Here is a 14,184-nt window from a genome sequence, read left to right as displayed (position 1 = left end):
TGAGGATGATTGGGACTCAAGTTCTATAGGTGGTCATTTCATACATACATCTAAATACACATGTGCATGCATATACACACACACATGCATGCACACACGCACACAAGAGCACATGCATGCACTCACACACTTTCTCATTCACATACCTATACACACACACACACAAGCACACATGCATGTTAGCGTGCACACACACAAAAAAGCACACATGCATGCACTCACTCTCTCTTTCACATACACACACACACATGCACACATACACAGAAGCACATGCATGCACACACACACTCAAGAGAAAGAGAGAGAGAGAGAGAGAGAGAGAGAGAGAGAGAGAGAGAGAGAAACTCTATGGCATATGAACAAAAGAATATAGTTGGCAAATTTTAATGAGTTAGTTGAATAAAGAGAATCTTTAACATAGTAATATAGTTGGGGTTTTTTGTTGCTGTTTGGCTAGCTGATCTGTGATATTGGATAGAAGGTAATCCTAGAGAAATGCTCTGCTACACTTCCCCAAACCCTGATTTACATGGTTCCTCTCCACAGTGATAATTAGCATCAAGATAGCAGAACAAATTAACTAACAAAACCAAGAGAAAGCTAATATTTTTGGTAACTAATAATCTTAATTACTGTAATTATACATGAAACTGAATAAATGAGTAAGAAGGACTAAAATTCAGTCAAATAACATCAAATTGAGAGAGAGATAATGAGAGAGAGATATGGCATATCAACCAAGGGCTTCAAGATTTATGAGAGTACATTATTCTGTGATTAGATTTGTCATAGAGATACACTAGTTAATAGTAATTATAACGACTGTGTCCCGGTCAGATCACACCTGTAGTATTGGGAATTATTTTCACGGTTAGAACCGGAGGTGAAGACTTGTAAATTATTAACACGAAGAAGCTAAATGTGCTGAAAATACCAAGAGATTTAGTCACAATGAGAAAAAAACAACTCATCCTTTCAGGAGATGAGGTCATATATTGTGGGAAAGCCCTCAGGACACTGCTTTAAGGGTCAGGACAACATTTCCCTTGGGAGGAGAAGAATAAAGAAGGTAATTAGGTATATTAAATATTGGAGACGATATAAACATCCCTTCTTTCTGAATTCTAGAGCCTATCCTGCATAAATTGCCTATTTTCTATTCTCTTATTACCTCATGTATGTGGTCAACAGCAACAATTTTAATACCATGCAATTTTTACCCCTCTTCCAACTCTTCTATGTATTATCTGCATTCTGTGTTAACAAAAAAAATTAAATGCAGATCATAAGAACTCATTTTCTTCTAGGAATCTATATTTAGGAACCAGTAGAACAACTGCAACTTACTGGTTAGAGCTATGAGTAAAACATTTTAATATGTGAAAATAATATATTATTATATACCTAGCTTCACACAGGGTAAAGCTTACAGTCTGGTGCCTGGAGAGGTTCACTGTGAACTGAACATTAAGTTAGGAATAGAAATAATGGAATATAAGAAAGGAGAAAACCAAATTTTAAAAGCCTGCAAAAGTTCCCCCAAAAGTCAAAACAGAAACCTACGATCAGTTTTCTATGTGACCTCTTCTAAATTTTAAATGTTGCTCTCAAAACTGCACCTGTTTTTAAATACAAAGTCTGTTATCTAGGCAACACCGCTGAATACGTTTTGCTCATATGTATATATGGAATTCTTATCATGCTATGTATTTCTACTTAGATCTCCTTTATTTTTATTTATGCAGTGACTCTACGATGAATATTTGCTCTTTTGTGTTCTGTCTTCAAATTCCTCAAACCTGTTTCCTTTTCCATCATACACTTCCATCACATTGTTACAAAAGAGAAAAAAATACATGGTTTCTAATGTGCTTCCCTTATGTATTAAGACCATATTTTCTGAAATAAGAGAGTGGGACTCCAGTTGAACAAGCGACACTAATTGCTGTGAGATTTTTGTTGGTGCGTGGGTACTGCAATTCTCTTAGTTCATTGTGAAGACTGTGCTTAAATTTAGAGTGCCACTATAATGATAAAATTATTCCGATAGCTATTGGAAAAGGATCAAGAATGAATAATGAAATGAAAGAAATGTCCATCACATTCTTCCATTATTCAGAATAATTTAATAGCTCATTCAATGAAGGACAGAAATTAGGGATACTTTTAATCACAGGACTTCTTTTTGTAGTTGTTGAGGTAATCTAAGGTTACCTTTTCTTCCTATTTGGTTTTTAATCATGAACATATCCTCCAGACCATTTAAATGTAGAGTATACTTTTAATGCTAGGGAGGAGTAAGGATAGGCAGAACTGGCAGGCAGAGAGAATAAATAGGAGGAGAAAGCTGCAAAAAAGGATTGAGGGGAGAAAAAAGGAGGAAAAGGGTACTCCAGGGGCCAGACACCAGCTACACAACAAATCATGAAGCAAGAAGTAAAGGAAGGTTTATAAAACAAAATGGTTAAAACCCAGAGGCAAAACTAAAGCTGGCTAGAAACAACCCAAGCTAAGATCAGGCATTCATAAGAAAGAATAAGTCTCCATGTATCTATTTGAGAGCTGAGTGGCAGGACCCCTAAAGAGTCAAAGAAAAAAACATAAACAAACAAACGAATAAACAAATCTAGAGGCATGAGGTGGTGTAGCATTATATACTTTTCCTAGAGAAGTTCACTATGTTTCTAAGTCTCCAGGGTCCTCTCTGCAGAGGTTTGTGCATCCAGCTCTTATTTCCCTTCATGAATGTTGCAATAGTTTATCACAGTGAAAAAAACAACTTGCCATTGACATTCTAAGCAACAAATACTCAGAGAATAGCCTTGTCTTAGCATTTTTCAGAGAACTCAGTGTTTTTCAGTATATCACAGAGATAGTGAACAAAAAGTTCAAATCCTAGCTATATAGCAATTGTGTCATCTTTCAGCTGCATGGCCTTGGGCAACTCAGGTAACTTCTCTGTGCCTCCTGCTTTGAAGAACAAGATTAGTAAAAGCACCCACTTGAAATAAGTTTAAGCGTAGCATACTTTCATATATGAAACACACCTGTAAATGTTACCAGGTCTAGAGAACATGCTTATATGGCTTTGCTTATTCTCAGCTCTGGTAAAGTGACCACTCTAATGAGGCCACCAATATTTCAGGGAAACCTTCAAGGTGATGGTTAATAACTAAGTTTCTTTTTTATGTTTCAAGCTATTGATTCTCCACATAAAAACTAGCACTAGAGAAGCTCCAGGAGCTTGTTAGATAAAACAGAATTCAGGCTGTACTGAATCCATAGGTGATTCAGTGAATCAGTATTTTTATAGGCTCTCCAGGAGGTTCTAAGATATAATTATTGCCTTGAGTAATAACTTTTTATTAAGGTGATTGGCCCCAAGGAAAGACATCTGAACTGTACTGATTCAGGTCTTTATTTAAAGCCCTCTTGTGAACTACTGTACACAATGGGGAATTTAAAATGATTTACTCAAATGTGTTCCTGCATCATTCTTTTAAAAATATCCTCTTATTTTCTGCAATATTTGTGAAAGCGAGAGTTTGAGAGACAATATGTAAATGGTGTATTATTCTATGGGAACAGTCTATATGCCTTTGAATATATGTGTGCATGGATCAGAGTGAAACAACTAATTCCTTCCATGTCTGTTGCATTCTCTTATGTCAAGCTAACGCATTTTACTCCACACAATGTCTGCCTATTCTAAGTAACAACAACCTACCTGCCTTATGGCCCAGACGTTCTAATGGGGAAACTATCTAGTAACTTTCTCAAGAATCCTCGTGCTGATTAAGCTAAAGAAGACAGTACATGAAGACTTTTCATTCAAAACACTTGTATGATATTGGGCATGGATCCTTTGTTTACAGGGCAGGACAGCAAAGCCGTTCTAAGCTTCTACCAGTCTCCATCAGGGCAAGACCTTCTGATTTAAATCAGAGATCTCTTCCAGCTCCAGCACACTCATCCTCTAGAAAGTGGTCCTCATGGTATTCCTCCAAAGATAGAATTTTAATGCTTTGCTTTTAAATTACTCCCATGGAAGATATGCTTTAAGACTGCTTTTTTGATGCTTAGTGTGGGTGGGTATTAAAATTACTTCATTATATTTTTTTTACTCTTTTTACATTTTCTGCAATATCCTCAGATATTTTCAAAATATCCTAGAGACCACAGAGTACTTCAGACTGACAAGGAATAACTGGATAGGAAAAGAGAGAAGTTTCTAAAGAAGTAAGATTACAATTCTCCTTTTTTTTTTTTTTTTTTTTTTTTTTTTTGTTTTTCGAGACAGGGTTTCTCTGTAGCTTTGGAGCCTGTCCTGGAACTAGCTCTTGTAGACCAGGCTGGTACAACTCTCCTTTTTATCCCAGTAAATCAATACTGATCTGCAAATAATGCTCTCACTCATTAATTAGTTGTCATGACATAGTTTTAAATTACATTGTCTCTTTTCAGCTGGACCTCCCAAGGTTCACATACCTTTCTACTGTGGTTTCCAGTTCTTAGATTGTAATTACTCCTTTGGGAGGTGGACATAGAATAAACATGCAGTAAATGAAGAAATGCAAATCTGGTCCCAGAGCATCATGCAAAATTGTCAATGAACTTGTGCTCCAAAATGTCACTTCTTTAAAGACTGTAACTTGATATTTAAGGGAGGTATAAATTTTTGTAGTCAAATTCCATGAGTACTCTCAGCCAAATTCATTTTTTAGTTGTGTGTGTTCTTAGTTATTTCATTTTATGGTACCATCCTCCCCCATCGCTAAAATCTGATTAGTAATAACTTTCTTCCCATAAAGTCATTCTAGATTAAGGTAACTTATATGTAGAAACCAACACTTAATTGGGTATTTCCTGAAACCTGGTTATTGCTAACACTGTTACTTTGATTATTGTTAATATAGTTCTCATCAATTGTACTAAAAGAATAAATAGAAGAAAAAAAGAATGAAAATGGTGGCAAAGTCATTTCTGGTATACATATGTAATTAGAATACTCAGGATTCAGAGGATGAAGACCATCCATCAAGGCCAGCCTAGGCTACATTGTGTGTTCTTGGCCAGCCTGAGTTACATAAAGGGTCTTGACCCTGACATACAAAGAGTCACAAACTCAACAAATCAAGCAAACAAAGCAAAACAAGTAAAAAAATAGAGGAGACAGAGCATGATTGCATGAGCTGTTTCACAGGTTCATGCAATTTATAAAATATCATAATTAGAAAGGGAGAGAAAAGATAATTAAAGACATTAGCCATATAGCATTCCAGATTACCCTTCGGTTGGTATTTTATTATTCCTTTAATAATCATGTTTTGTTAGAATAACTATGATAAATTATCAAAGGTCTTTGAAAATACAAGCTATTAAGAAATTTGTGTTATGTTATTAAAGTTTTTTACCTGAAGTATAACATTTCCCACATGTAGATATAAATCAGTATTATAACATACATTATAAAATGAGTGTGCCTATATAAGGGCTGAGTATTCACACACCAGGCTGCTACAGGCTGAAGAAGGAATTCTGAAATGTCCTAAATTAACTACAGGTCTCACAATACAGATTAGTCCAGAGGAATTTTTTTCACTCATATATTCAATCTAAGCTAACAATCTAAGCTATGTGCCAAACATCTGTCATCAAGACCTTCCCACTTTCTGCTTCTAGAACCATTCATCAAAGGGCAGAAACATTTTACAGGCAATTTTTCTTCCTACTCATTTTGTTTATCTCACTTCTTTTACTTATGGCCAGGGTAGGTTTTGCTGGAAGGGATTTACTGGTGCAAAGCATATTAAACACTTAACTCGATAGCAGGAGACTGTGGGTTTGATCTATAGCACAGCCTTGTTCTTTAGGCTTTATGGATATTTTTCTAACTGCAGTCTGCTTATATTGCTGATAAATTAGGGAATTTTCACCAGGAGAGGTCCTACTGCCTTTGGCAAGCATCTATAACAACTTAATGAACTCTTTCCTTCAAAGTCTTCTTAGTCTCAATAGTTTAAATTCTGTGCTTAAGGTATTACTCAATAACAGTGCATTTGTTCAATATGTGCAAGCCCTCAGATATTATCCTTAGCATTGATGTGGGATTCTCCTCTGTATGCTGCGAATACCATTGGTTAATTAAGTGGCTGCTTTGGACCTTCTGTGGTGATGCACAGATTAATAGAGATGGGTTAAATTAATTGATACAGTTTCTGTGTGATTATTTTGGGGCTGAGCAGCCGGGAATGAGACAAGTGGCCACCTTTCAAAATATAGCATTACAGGGGAAAAAGAAGTTCCATTCGATAAGGATGTAAGAGTCAGGAAAATTGTGCCTCCCTTATGACTGGCTACATGCCATTCCACAGAGATTCTCATGCTAACTGGTACATTACTTAATCTAGGAATTACCACATTTTTGTGTAAGTGGAACTGATGATGACACTTTGAGAAGTGCAGACTCGGAGCACTCTGTGAAACCTGCTGGATTTGAGACTCCCAACCTGTAAAGTTATTAAGGATTGTTCACAATCTGGCACCCTCAGTTATAGTGAATAATGCTGACTTTAATAAAAAGGTAGGTCGATAGAGTCTACAGGAAGCTTTCTACAATTCAATCACAGAGAAGCAATAAGAAGAATCCCAATAGGACTCAGTAGCAGAGAAGTGCCTGAGTAGAATCAAAATAACAAGGAAATTGATAAGTACTGCTAGAGGTAAGACCTGAACGGGAATAGCATTCATTACCGAATCAGCAAGGGGAAAATAGAGCTTCACATAGATATGCTATTCTCTAATAAAATATCATAACTCTCATGCAAGTTTAGGGTAGACAAAGTAGAGGGAAGGCTTTTATTTGAAAGTGACCATTTTGTGTAGAAAACTGCTCAGGAGAAACTTTAGTGGACTTCCTCATTTTGACTATTTTATGTAATTCTAGACTGTTCTTTCTATAAAATTGACTTGTCTTATGCTTTCCCAATTTTTGCCTACATCCTCCTCCTGCTCAATCAAGCTTACAGTTGACGTAAAGCAGATTGGAACTCATGAATATCTTCCCCTAGGAATTTTCTTCAATTCTCAATTAATCATAAGAAATAGTCAAGAAATTACCTTCGGCAAAATGAAACCCTGTATCATGCTTGCTGGGAGGATGCCTTTTGTTGTAAATGGATTCAACTTTCAACTGTTTTTTGTAGAAGAAGCAGAATTCTACAGGATCCTTTGATATCAGGGCAGTATTTCTTATCACTCAAAAATGTAACTGTGGACACTGAAAAAGATTACTTATATTAACAATTATACCCATTTGATTCCAAAATCAACCTTTTCCTTTAGACATCTTTTAAGCTATTTATATCAATTTAAAAGCCTTTCTGCTGTTTGCTTTTTTCGTAGAAATCAATTCTATATTTCTATGGTTGCAAGTGAAACTATTTAGAACAAAGTTCCCCTTTGGTCCTATTTAGCATTTCTACCACTTGCATCTAAGTGTATTGATTCCATTAGTTCATGGAGGTTATTTAGTCACCCTTTCATCATAATGCAAATTCTCAGCAAATTTCTACATTTTGCTACACTTTAAAAGGAATTAATTTTGAATGTAACAGGAAAAAGAATAATACAGGGCATGTCAGAGTCCTGTTCTGCCCCTACTATTCTTATGAGTGTTATCTGTAGGAAATAATGAGAACTAACTAAGTACAAATTATTTGCTTAAATTGTACCTATTTTGACTCATTTGATCCTTACCTGCAGCCTGTGGGGGTCCTTGGATCAACTGCACTTTGCATATTAGGTCAGAGGACAAAGCTATTAAATCATCCGTTCAAAGTCACATATGACACAGCAGGATTCAGTCCTGAGCTCTGATGACTTACTATTGACCATGTTAAAGCGGAATGAATATCTTTTATGATTATTATCATTATACAATGTATTTTAATTTCACCAGTTTCATAATTAGAGTAGGCTTAAAGTCCCAAAGACATCAGGAACTAATTATTGGAATCTATAAAAAGTACATGCCGTTATATAGGAAAAAGATATTATAGAAATAATTTTTAATTTTGAGATGAGGAGGTTCTCAAAGATCATCCAAATGGACCCTAAAAGCACCATGAAAGACAGTCCTTAAGAAACAGGCTTCTAAGTTAATTTCAGTTCAATTCCTCCAAGTCTTCTGTTCAAGGTATATAGTGTTTTCTGTAAGAGGACCTTAGTGTCAAGTTCTGGGATGTAGCCAAGGAGAATGGCTATTCTCAAGACAACCCCATACCAACCCCTGGAAGAAAGGTTTCCACTGCCCAACACTGGATTTCTTATTAGTTAATATATGATGCTTAGGGGAGGATTCCATGTGTGATCATTTCATTTAACATGTGTGTGAGCGTGTGAGCGTGTGTGTGTGTGTGTGTGTGTGTGTGTGTGTGTGTGTGTGTGTGTGAGAGAGAGAGAGAGAGAGAGAGAGAGAGAGAGAGAGAGAGAGAGATTATAACTGTGTCTAAAATAATGTTTTTTTCTGTCGTTTTTCCAAAACCTCTTCATGTTATGTACCTGTCCTTTTGTAGTCTCCTTCTCCATTGGTCTTCATTTTCCCCCCACAGGGAAGCATCATCCCCATAGAGATGGGGAGGTTAGTTTTAGCTTATTCAAGTGAGAAGAATGAAATTATACAGGCTTTATCAAAAGATGATAGGAAATTTCGAGTCCAGGAAGAAGCGTTGAAAGTAAATGTGAAGAGGAACAGAGGAAGGTACTGGAGGATGTTCCACTGCTAGGTTTGACAAAGGCCGAAGAACACAATACAAGTCATATAGGTGCTTCTAGATGCTCAATAAACCAAGGATACAATTTTTTTTCCCCAGAGAAACTTACATCTCCTATTAGACTGATGTTTTTCTAACCTCTTAACTTTAGAGCTGTAAAATTTGTGTTGATTTAAGCCACTAAACTTGAAATAACTTGTTCCAGCAATTACTGCTGGAACAGGAAATTGATAATGACCTGTGTTAAGTCACTTAACTTTTAAAGACTACAGATTGTTCTTTGTTTCTAAAAATATGTATTGGATGACTATCGTTTCATACTATATGTCAATACACAGATTTTTAGAAACAAAAAAAAAAACTAATTGAAGAAGGAAAAACAAATCATTATAAATGCAATAGAGGGGGATGAAATGAGGTTTGAATCAGGAGTCCTGGGGTCAGAAAAGGATAGAGAGGTCTCAGAAAGGTAAAAGACAGCAATAGAGAAGTCATCATCACAGTGATAAGTCTTGACTGAGTTACTTAGGTTTCCTCTGAGATTTATTCAACAGGCAGTACTTTGAAATCAGGGGTACCTCCTGAAGTCGGGTGATTAATTGCAAGGCAACGCTTACCATGAGTTAATCCTCCAGATTATCCCCTTGGAGAGTCACACTTGTTAGAGCTTGTTATTCTAAACAGTGTGAATAATTAGAATTAATTACTAGTATCTCTAGTAAGCAACAAAATACGTTACTTTTCATTGTTGATTTACGGGTTATTTTTCCAGTAGTCTATGTAAGATAGAAGCAAGTAATGATCAATGAATAACGTATGTTTGCTAAACGTCTGCCATTTGCTTCGTGATAGTACCAAGTCCAAGATACAGTTTTCCTATGAGACCAGACACTGTCTAACTGAAAACACAATCACTTTTTCCCGGCTCCATTCTTCTCTCACTCTTCTTTGCAATGAGTAGACATTCTCTAAACACTTCCCACAAAAATCTATGTGTTGGCTCTTATTTATTGAACTCATCCTAAGATACCATATATAGGTCTCATTCATTTCAGAATGCCCACTTTTCAGGGACTGTATCACTATTCCTATAGTTTTGGCATGGGATTCCAGTACACCTTGTGTTGGTTTTATCACCCTGAATCAGAAAGTGTAGAAAAATGGAATCAGAACACATTGAATTATTATAATAACTATATAAGGTATTTTTAAAGCTCCAGAGAACCAGTGTTTTTCCAGCTTTGCAATTCCTAGGCAGTTCTAATGTCCCAAGTCTCCAAAGTAATTTTTAAAACTTTAATGGGAAAGCACTACTTCTTTGAGAGAGATGACTTTACAAAAAAATAATGCTACAATTCATGACTTTTACGGCACAGTGACACATAGTTAAAGTTGACAAAGGAAGTTTCATTATTTTGTTGAGCACAATGCTAGGAAATTGTGCTGTGAGACTTAAAAACTTGTCCTGAAGCCAGAAGGTCAGAACAAAAACATAAAATCACAGCAGCTGAATCTATGATGAATATACTTGAGTGAAATAAATTTTTCTGGACTTTATGACATCACCAGGAGCAAGAAAATTATGGTTTGTTTTGATTTGTTAAGATGTTAAGAACTTGAGTGATTGCATAGAATAGTTTATTCTTTGATTTTCTTTGACTTATTCCAGTTCTAATCCAGACTCATTTGTTGGGTTCCCACTGCAAGAAAAGACAATTAAAAGTGTAAGTTGACAGCTACAAAGACAAACATAGTCTTCGTTGAATGACACTGTACCACATACACTGTATCCCTTCTGCAATCACTGTTGCAATTAGTCTTCCAAATCTTAAACTGGGGTTCTTTGGTCTTTGACTCATTTAACTACTCGCATAGGAGAAGATATCTTGATAACTGAGTAGTGAAGCAAACTTTCTAGCAAGGAAGGTCAATTAAAACTTTGTGGTATTTATTCTTTTTCTTTCTCATTTTAGAAAGTTGAAAATAAATTATAGAAAATATAGAGTGCACGGAGGGATGACAACCTTTAGAGATATGTTGTTGACATTGCCAGCTATATATTGACACACAAATCATAGGAAGGATCCAGAAGTTTGATGTAGTGGCTTGAAGGAGAATGCTCCCATAAACTTGTATATTTAAATCCTTAGTCCCCTGTTCCAGAAAATGCTGAACTGTTTAAAAAGGATTAGGAGGTGTGGTCTTATTGGAGAAGGTGTGGCCTCGTTCTAGGAAGTGTTGGTAAGGTATTTTATGGTTTCAAAAGCCTATGGTAGACCCAGTCTTTCTCTCTGTCTCTCTCTTTCTCCCCAGCTCTCTTTGTCTCTCTCCCTGCTTCCTGTAGATGTAAAACTCTCAAATACTGCTCCATGCCAGGCCTGTCTTCTCTCCACCATGACTCCCTCTAAAATTGTAAACAATCCATCAATTAAATGCTTTCTTTCATAATAGTTGGTTATGGTATCTCTTTATAGCAAATAAAAATATATCACAAGAAGCCAAAACCATATAGTACCAAATAACCAATTTAATTCCAAAAGCAGAATGGTCCTTCGAGTGGTCCAAGATGGTTAATACATATTTGTTTCCAGGAAAGTAGAAGTGAAATGCATCATTTTTGTTCTGTAGAGTGTTGAGTAATAAGTTCTTGCTGGTTAATGGCATTTAACACTAGACCACTGCCTCACACATTAAGGGTTCAGTTAGAAACATAGGACCCATATATAGAGTATTGAAAGTGTTATGATATGACAAATATCAAGAAATAAAACGTGTATTTTTAATATAGTGATCATTTATATTTTATTTTACTCCTTTCGGATTCGGAGTCTTAGAGATGAAGAAAATATGACACATATCTGAATTCATCTTCTTTCTCTTTCTCCAGTCATTAATGACTAGAGTATATTTTTGTTATGCTTCTTAGAATCCATTTGTCTTTTACACAGCTCAACTCCCAACAGAGAAATGTTTTTACCTTCAGTTCTACATTTTAAGGATACAGCCTCGCTATTTATTTCCTTTTACTCAAGGGGAAAGAATGTAGCAGGAAGTGGTTTTTGTGTGTGTGTGACTGAAACATCTTTTAGGAGAAATTCAAAAGTAAGACTTGGGGCTGGTTAAAAGCATCAGTTGTTCTTCCCAAGGACCTGTATTTGATTCCCAGCAACAATTCGGTGGCTCATTCTCAACATCCATATGGCAGTTCATAACCATCTGTAATTCCAGTTCCAGGGAATCTTGTTGCTACAAGATGTAATCTGTAGAGAGATTTGGGGCTATTGTGCTTTCAGAAATGACTCACTTTCTGTTAAAGCTTATATACTCCAGGTGTGATTCTTCACCAACGGGAGCTATTGTCACGTTTCAGTTACTGCAGCATCTCAACTAACAAAACAGTGTAACTAGCAAACTCCACTGTTACGAGAACCAAAACTGTACCATCCTGCCTTTCACTTCAGAGGTATATACAATTGCAGAGAGCTCCGAACACCTGAGAAAAATATTTAGTAAGGTACCTGCTTTTCATATCAATGAGCTGGCTGCTCTTGAGCACTCAATATTCTCTGATGGTTGGATAAGTCTTTATATGCCAATGCTAAAATTTAATATAAATACAATTTTATTAAGATAATGGCTGAATGAGCAACTTTATAATAAACTTGATTATGGTCAATTTTGTTATGCTAATCTAAGGTTTTCCAATACCTGCCAGTTTAAAATCACTTTTTCATGTAAATTTTTTTTATTTTATTCAATGTCCAAATCCCTTTCCCAGATGCCATCTGTCTGGAAGCCTGAGTGGATAGATTTGAGAACTCACAGGAAGTGAGCACAGTGCCTTTAGTGGAGTCTTTTTAGTCCCCAGACTTTTTATTCTTTCTCTGGTGGCTTTCTCTTGAACAGCACCCTACCCCCACCTGATTCCTTTCAAAGAATAAAGAAACCCTAATCTGTAACAAACTGGAAATGCCTGAGTGAGGAAGAGCAGCTGCCTCCCTCCTCCACATCAGACCCTTTGCATGGTGTGCTCAATCTACTGTATTATGTTTTCTTGTGGCAAAGGTGACCTTTTCTTGCTAAAGTCTGTGTTTGTCTCATTGTATCTATATATAACACAAAATTGATATGGAAATCAAACTTTCACTAGTGAAAAATAATTTTAACATTTATTTTAATATAAATTTGGGCTTATATGTAATTTAAGCGTTATTTAAGACAAAAGTGAAGTCACATATTAATGAGGTGAATATACCTATTTATATTAATGTAAAGTATTGAATCTTGGCTGTGAATTTGCCATAGGAAGTGGAGCATCTTTATATTTTTTTCAGAATTGGTCAATAATTTTATAATCATTAATTATGAGAAAACTGCTTTACATAAAGACATAGTATAGAAAAGAAAAATGTATATTTAGGATCATTAAAGAAATTGGCAATATTTCTATTCCAATTTCTACACAAAACTTAATGACATTTTATGAAACTTAAATCTGCAGCTCAAATGGCAAGTTTTAAAGCAAAACATTATACAACTTTCAAAGATATAAACACATGATACTTACATGCAGAGGGATGGTTTTAGGAAAACACTAGCCTTTTTGTTTTCCACAATTAAGCCGTTATGTTTCTTTATCTTAGTGTATGCAATAACAGCACTGTCATGCATAACATTAGCAGTCTCCAGTATCACCAGATTTTTCAAGCATTATTCACGATGCAATGTACATATTTGTGTGTTCAGAAACTAGACTGCAGTGAGGTCATAGCACGAAACTTGCAACTTGGCAAGTGCTACCAGAAACATCCAGCATTGATTCCACATTTGATTTTTAATCAATTTTCTGGTGATTGCATTTACTATTGCCAATTTTTGTGACCAACCCACATTCAATTTTGTGACCTTATATGGGGTTAGAAAGCACAGTTTAAGTAGCTCCAGTCCAGGAGCTAGGAAGATAGCTTAGTGGTTAAGAGCAGTGGCTGCTCTTACAGAGGACCAGAGTTTGGTTCCAAACACCCATACTGGAAGGTTCACAACGACTTGTAATTCCGGTTCCAGAGAAGTCAACAGCCTCTTTTGGCCTCTGTGGGCAGCAGCACAGCGGTGATACATGAACACATACTCAGGCCTACTCCTCATACATACAAATAAAACAAAGCATAAAAATAAATACCTTTTCTTTAAAAAAGAAGCTGTGTCTAGAAGAGCAAAGCTGCTCTTCCATATGTCTCTGTTTAGTGATGTCTATTTTCTTAACTACTCTGTTTTTCTCTCAATAGCAACGGCTCTGGCTTGTTTCATATCAACTTGACACAAGCTAGAGTCACTGGAGAGTTGGGAGACTCAACTGAGATGCATCAGTAAGATCAGGATATAGGCTGCCGGGTAGGACATTTTCTTTTTT

Source organism: Microtus ochrogaster, chromosome 19, assembly GCF_000317375.1.
Source record: "Microtus ochrogaster isolate Prairie Vole_2 chromosome 19, MicOch1.0, whole genome shotgun sequence".
Classification (NCBI taxonomy): Eukaryota; Metazoa; Chordata; class Mammalia; order Rodentia; family Cricetidae; genus Microtus; species Microtus ochrogaster.
Note: the sequence above shows the minus strand (reverse complement) of the source record.